At 35.6% G+C, this 7,606-nt stretch overlaps 1 long non-coding RNA gene and 1 pseudogene across 1 annotated transcript; both read right to left on the reverse strand.

Moving 5' to 3' along the window:
- Window positions 1–366: 366 nt before the first annotated feature.
- LOC105967271 (uncharacterized) lies at window positions 367–2,941 on the reverse strand. Its single transcript, XR_016031849.1, has 3 exons — window positions 1,391–2,941; window positions 974–1,066; window positions 367–812 (listed from the first exon to the last, which is right to left on the reverse strand). It is a non-coding gene; the product is annotated as an uncharacterized LOC105967271 (long non-coding RNA).
- A 1,919-nt stretch (window positions 2,942–4,860) lies between these two features.
- On the reverse strand, window positions 4,861–5,500 carry LOC148770200 (late embryogenesis abundant protein At1g64065-like; annotated as a pseudogene).
- Window positions 5,501–7,606: the final 2,106 nt, after the last annotated feature.

Here is a 7,606-nt window from a genome sequence, read left to right on the forward strand (position 1 = left end):
AAGGAAATTGAAAATATAGCTCTTTAGTCATTTGGGAAAAATAAAAATTAACTACATTTTTTGGTTAATGTTGTGGTATAATGAGTAGGGTGATAATATTTAAATTATCTAGACATGGAGCACCGTGCAATGCGCGGTGCCCGATCGAATTGCTCGTACTTCGAACAAGAACATGGTATCATGAATCTGAAAAATGAGTTTCACATTGTCAAGTACACCTCAATTTTATGCAACATGTTAAACCAAATGGTAGGAACATAAAATGAGTAAAGTCCCTTTGTGTCAAATTATTCCGTTGCATCTTCAAATGTTAATTCGGAGAGAAGAGAACTTTAGATTATTGTCATGGACCAAAAGTATCTACAAAATGAAGATCAGCATATACTTTAGTTTATGTGCCATTCAAATTTTAATTTCCTTCTTCATTTGAACTTATGTTCTTTACATTCCCAGTAAAGGGTTAGATAATAGCTTTGACTAAATTATTTGCTAATTTTATCACCTGTGCTGAGTATTCACGTGAGTCTGTTTTTTCAGATCTAAGATAAATGTCGATTATGATTCGTATAATACAGTTCATCAGCAACGAATAACCTAACAAACAGTTCGATTCAAGTTTGACAAAGTTTTTTGTGAAGTCGGTGAATAAATAGTGTACTTGTTACCTGAATTCACCAAAATTATATAGAAAAAAGAAATCGAAAACCAGATATTTTCACCTCTACCCTTGTGAGCAACAATATATCTCTTCTTCAACTTTATCTTAAAGCCCCTGAGATGCGAATCTCCATGTTGAATCTCGAAAATTACCTCTGGTGACGAATCATTGGGTTCAAAAAACGAGGTGGTGGCGGGCGCACATCAGACAACATAGGTGAGGGAGATGCGAGAAGATGTTACATAACAAAATAAATAAATAATAAACCATTGACGAAATTAGTTAAATAAAAAATGAGGAAATACATCTCCATACCTATAGAATAACCTCTACCTGTTCTTCAACATGCGGCTCATAGCCAAAGATTAATTGTGAATTAGTCCATGTTCTCCGGTATACGATGTCTCTCTGTTTCATTGGACAATAAAAAATAAATATTAGAAGCATCCAAAGAAATTGTAAATTAGTCCATAATTTAAATCAAAATACCCAAGAAGTCAACCAAAACAAAAACAATTGAAGCAGCAAACTTACTATTATGCAGAAACATAATTATCGAGCGTTACATTAACCGAAATTAATTGAATTAACTAATATCAGATGATGTCCTAAATTTCATAAATCTTTACTCTCCCATAATTACGTATTTTTAATCCTTTTAAAAAAATCCTAATAAATTATGTTTCATATTGTCATAGCAAGTACCACGAAATGAATAAAAGATGTGTTTACCTTCTGAATAGGAGGCAGTCTCCTATACCCAGAATTCTGCAATAATATCAGTACATAAGTGCTAAATGAACAAATAAAAATTGCAAATAAAATAAAGTAATAATGATAATAAAAAAAGAGGCAGATTATGTTTAAAAAAGAAAAGGAAGAAAAATGATTCTCTCATGGCTTCAATCTACCACCTGGAAGTTTACAGAATGTATTTCCAATTTGCAAAAGCAGTATATGGGGATGATTATGCTCTTGTACCTGTAAGTATACACGTATTTGCAGTTAGACAAATATAATGTGGCCTATAATCAGCATCATTATTCATTATAATCATGTATAAATCGCATAATAAATATGGAGGTTGATATCCTCACCCAGTTCTGGAATCTTAATAGCAAGATTCGATTGAGAAAGGAACTCATGTAACAAATTCAGCCATCGTCACACAATAAAATCAGAATATTGCAGCAACAGAATTGTGGCCGAAAAAGTCTATCACTAGAAAAACAATGATATTTCGAACAAATCTCAAGTATGGTATCTCGCACCATGATTGATTCCTAAGAGGACCATAATTATAGAAAAATTGCCAGAGTATCGTGATATTTTTCCCAGTTCTCGTTTGGGACAAGATGCAGAGAAAACCAGCTAATTTAGTGATGATTAGAAGATACCAAAACGAAAAATAGGCCTCGATTAGTTCATATACTATATCAAGACCAATCAAGCCTATCAAACGGGACATTGATGATAAGACATGGATGCATATAAGAAGGTTTTATTGCATCTTTTCTCTCTACGTCAAATTACTTCACATACAACTACATCATGAATTAAGCAAGCAAGCAACAGCGGGTAGGGATAAGACCAAAGGTCTAAACAGATAAAACTGCAGTTTCATCGAGATGACATCGAGAAAGATTCTTCGTGGACACAAACACCAGAGTAGAAAATAATGAACATAAAAAGCAAGCTGGCAGTGGCCCTTCTGCCTGCTATTGATTTAACTTAACCCAAACAAAAAAGTCTTAAGTACTCTACTACATTTTTTCAGAGGAGCTTGAATACGATAATGAAAATAGCCAATTAATCGTGCAATATAAAGAACATTGTTTAATTTTATGAATCAAGGTTACTCAAGGTCGAGATATGGCACCTAATTCAGCTCAATCAAACAAGATTCCACACCGCTTCTTGCCATATATCTACAAATTGACACTGTTGATTTGAATTTTTGATTTTTTTTTCCAATCCCTGGTTCGTAATAGTACTGCGCATATATATATATTCAAGAAATACAATAATCAATGTCAGTGTAATTAAAATCAATGAATTGACAATTCATTTGTATTATGAAAGAAACAAGAAAAAATAAATTGAACATTTGATTGACCGTCGGAGCGGGGGCACCTGTTCGAGTCCCCGGTCACAGGGGATCCCGAACCGGTTCCGCGTAGGTCGAAGAAGAGGCGGCGTTGATTTCCGGCGACGTTGGAATGACCGAGCCTCTCTTGCGGCGCGTTGGCGGCGGCTGTGCAGGAGCTTATGACGGAGACGGCGGCGGGAGTTCCGGCGCAAGTTCCGGCGGCTTCTGCCTACTTTATTTCCTCCTCCGCCAATATCAAGATTTAATTACTCAGAAATCGGTTTTGTGCCTCATATCAATTCTCCATTTCTCTTTAAAAAATTAGGGAATAAATTATTTCCAAACATAGACCTCGTATTTCCATTCATGGACTACTATTTCAAGTCTACCTCAATTTGGTTTTCATGGGGGCCCACATCAGACTTTTATTTTTGGGGAAATTGGCTAGACACCCCTAATTTTGGACTTATATAGGTGGAAATCCAAATTGTTAGATGAATATTGGTGTAGGTCCTTTGCCAATATAATTAATATTAATTAAATTAAAATATTATTATATAGACACAAATACCCTTAATTAATATTTATATGAAATACTATTTTTGAAAATTATGGAGCAAATCCCACATATCACTCTCCTCACTCTCTCCTCTCCCCCCTCTTTCACTCTCCTCTCTCACGTCTATTTCTCTCTCTCTCTTTCCCAACTTTTTCATTTTTCTTATTTTTTATTCTACTTTTTAATTTTTTTCTGCATTTTTCTAATTGACTTGGATCAATAAACATTTACATTTCTTATTTTTTATTCTACTTTTTAATATTTTTATGCATTTTTCTAATTGACTTGGATCAATAAACATAAATGTAAAATAACAAAAATAATTTCAAACACATATTTAATGTTACAAAATTATTGTAATATCGTATTCACTCGTTATATTTTTTAGTATGATTTTATTACATACAATTTGTAAACTGCAAACAAAACGAAGTCAAAGTGGGCAACAACAATTTGTAAACTGCAAACAAAACGAAGTAAAACTGCAAACGACAAACACCCAAAACGACCTGGTACCCAAAACGACCTGGTACCCAAAACGACCTGGTAAAACGACCAAGAACCCAAAAATTGAACAGCAAATCGAAAACTGCAAACGACCAAATCGAAAACTGCAAACGATCAAGAACCCAAAAATCGAAAACTGCAAACTGCAGCAAATCGAAAACTGAAAACGACCAAATCGAAAAATTGAACAGCAAATCGAAAACTGCAAACGACCAAATCGAAAACTGCAAACGATCAAGAACCCAAAAATCGAAAACTGCAAACTGCAGCAAATCGAAAACTGCAAACGATCAAGAACCCAAAAATCGAAAACTGCAAACTGCAGCAAATCGAAAACTGCAAACAACCAAAACACCCAAAACTGCAAACGACCAAGAACCCAAAAATTGAACAGCAAAACGAAAACGAAGACAAAATGCAAACGACCTGGTAAAACTGCAAACGACCAAACACCCAAAACCTCTTGAAGGATTCAAAATTCGTGGTGAGATTTTCGATTTGAAGAATAAGGGGAGAAATCGAATTCAAGATTTTTGCAATTGGAATTTCGGATTTGCAGTATAATAGGGAGAGAAATGGGGGATTTGATTTTAAAGATATATTTTACCGTATATTACTAGAGATATTGATAGGGGTACTTTTGACAAATTATAAATACAAAAATTTGCTGGAAATTAGAGTTTATTAGATGGATTTTAACACATATAATCTCTTATAGGAGGACCTATAGCAAATTGCCCCTTTATTTTTACGTTGCGTTGTGCTTCATTTTCTTTGTATCCAGTTTCCTATATTCTATCTTCCATACTTGGCTGGTAAGTGCAAACTCTGCTAAGCTTAAAATAGATACATTAACAGTGCATGAAATCAACTGCAAGTAAAGGTACGTATGTGTTTATATATAACAAGAATATATATTATTACAATGCGAAAAAAGAATTCAACAAAACCACAAATATTAATAAAACAAACAAGCAAAAAGAAAATTACCAATTAAGGGGCTAAACTACAGTACTACATATCACAATGAATATATATATAATAATAATAATTAATTAATACTGCCCCGAAACCATATTTAAACAAAAGGAAAAAAGAAGAAGAAATAATCATTTGCAGACGAGATTCCTGGTTTGCTGAGTAGCGGTCACAATTTCCATGGTGCAATTCATATCAGTTGATTTGTTCTTCTTCATCACAAATATCAGCTCCACTCTTCCCGCCATTCTAGCCTGGCTTGTAATCTGAACTACCCCCGCGTTCAAGTCACTCGCCAGCTGAGGATTCCCCTGCGCGTTGGCTAAATTCAGATCAACCACCACCCTGAATTTCTTCGTCGATCTCCACCCGGCGCGTGAGTCACGGACGAAAACCTGGCCCACCGAGGTTCCTTTGTAGAAGAAACCGACGGTTGTGTTCCTGTACTTGTAGCGTCCGAAGTTGGCGTTCTTCACGGAGAACTCGGCGTTCATCGTCCCGGAGAACGAAGGGCTCGCCGGGGTTCCGGTGTGGAAGCTGGTGAGATGGGCGGAGCGGATCCGAAATTTGGGGGTTCTGATTTTCATGACGGTTATGGAGAATATGGCGATGACGCCGAGCTGGAAGATAACGAATAGAGCGATATGTAGATAATGCATTTGGTGCGTTTCTTCTTTCGCTGCTCTCTGGCGTCGTGAGTGTTAAGTGTATGTTTTTACACTTTATCGTACCTTTTTATTTGAGCTTTTGGTGTGTTTTAAAGATAATTGGGGCTTAAAAAGTTGATTTATTGTATTTTAGGTACAAATTGAAGAATTGGAAAAGTATGGGGTCAAAACTGCAATTTTGGAGAAAATATGGGCCAAAAGTGAAAAAATCAAAATTCTGAAGATTTAAAGCTCGGACCCCGTCCCAGTTTTAGTGCAAATCGTGGGACCCCTGTCCGAGACTCCGAAGTTGCGCAGAAAAGGGATTTTAATTGCACAAGGAAACTGCCTTCTTCCCCAAGTTCTTCACCCTATATAAGACCAAGTCAAGCACACAATTAGGGATCGATCTTTGGACGCTAATTCAAGAGCAAAGAAGATCAACGAAGATTCAAGCATAGTTTTTCTTATTTTATTTATTTATTTTATTTTCTTTATCATAAGAACTACGAGTAGCTAAGTCTTTATTTCTAGGATTTTATTTGGAACCCTATGTGGGATTTATGAACCCTTTTCTATGATTTTATGCAAGTTTTAATTCCGGATTATTTCTTCTACTTGTTTTATTAAGTGCATGAACTTGATCAACTTATGTGCTTTTATGTTATTGTTAATCGCATGAATCGGAAGATCGGGTTAATAATTAGAACTGTGGTAGAAGAGCCTTTGTGGTATTAACATAGGAATATAGTTAATCTCTTAGGTAACCATTATTGAGATTTGTGCTTAATGCTGTGTTGTAGAATTAATTGCATAGGAATATAGTAATTGAATCTAGAGTATTAGAATCGTAATACACGCGGAAGCGGGTTATGATTATTTTAGCATCTCAGGTTAATAATCCGGGTTAATTGCTTGCATAATTGAAGGAATTGGGGGAGTAATAATCACATAGGGGGAAGAATAAAATTCTAGGCTTGTTTACTTTGATTAAATCTTCGTTTTTAATTGCTTTCTTGTTTTTGCTTGCTTTTAATTTAGTTTAATTTAGTTAATTCTCTCTAAAAGTCGACTGTGTAGGGTGGGCTTGATAATAATTGGTAGAATTTAGCGTCTATGATTAGATAATTAAATATTCCCCGTGGGTTCGATATCCGGACTTTTAGTCCACTATATTACTTCTACGATACGTGCACTTGCGTGTAGGTTTTCGCCCAACAAGTTTTTGGCGCCGTTGCTGGGGAATATTTTAATTATTTATTTTAGTCTAGCTCTAGATTTGAACAATTTTCACGATTCACCCAAATTAATTTTTTTTTTATTTTTTTCGTTTTATTTATTTTTTTTTTTTAATATTTTTTTTTTCTTTTCTTTGGTTACATGTCAGGTTACAATTTTCGCGAAACTCAAACGGGATATGAATGGCTTCCGTCTGGCGAATACCTCCAAAATACCTATAATATGCCGTTACTTTGTTCAAGATGTGGTGGAGATCATTACACTAACCAATGTTGGTATGCACCGAAAGCGAATAATTTCATAGATAACACCAACGGCGGTTATTGGAACACATACACCAACACGCCACGAGAGCCCACTGTTCAGGAGTGTTATTTGAATTCCGTCGTTGAAGAATTTATGAAATCCACTCAAGCATCTATCCGGAGACTGGAGTTACAGTTGGAAGAATTCAAGCGCCAAAGGTCTCTTGAAAATATTTCAGACAATATCGAGAATGGTTGCAACAAAGAAAATCCGTCTACAACTTGTAGTGAGAAAAATCCTTTAGACCTAGAAAATATTGTCGATGAGAAGGAAAAGGAACTTACGAAGACGCTTAAGGATGATGAATATGAGAATGCAATCGAGCTCAACTCCAAAGATGTCTCGGAACAAGAGAAGGGGATGGATGTGGTTAGTGCAAATATTCAAATTGATGATCTTATTGTTATTCCTGACGTGGCTTTGAAGGCATCAATAGAGGTTGATGAGAAGACGAATGTGTTTGAAGTGGAGGTTATACGCGGACGTGAGGTTTTTGTGTACCGATTTGAGGGAGCAGGTGATGAAGATCCCATCTTGGCTTCGTACCGATTGATTACAACTAAGAAAGACTACAAGCTAAGGTGGACCCTGACATATCGCAATCCTATCCTTGTATCGGTTGC

This window comes from Erythranthe guttata, chromosome 6 (genome assembly GCF_056151865.1).
Source record: "Erythranthe guttata isolate IM_541 chromosome 6, IM_541, whole genome shotgun sequence".
Classification (NCBI taxonomy): Eukaryota; Viridiplantae; Streptophyta; class Magnoliopsida; order Lamiales; family Phrymaceae; genus Erythranthe; species Erythranthe guttata.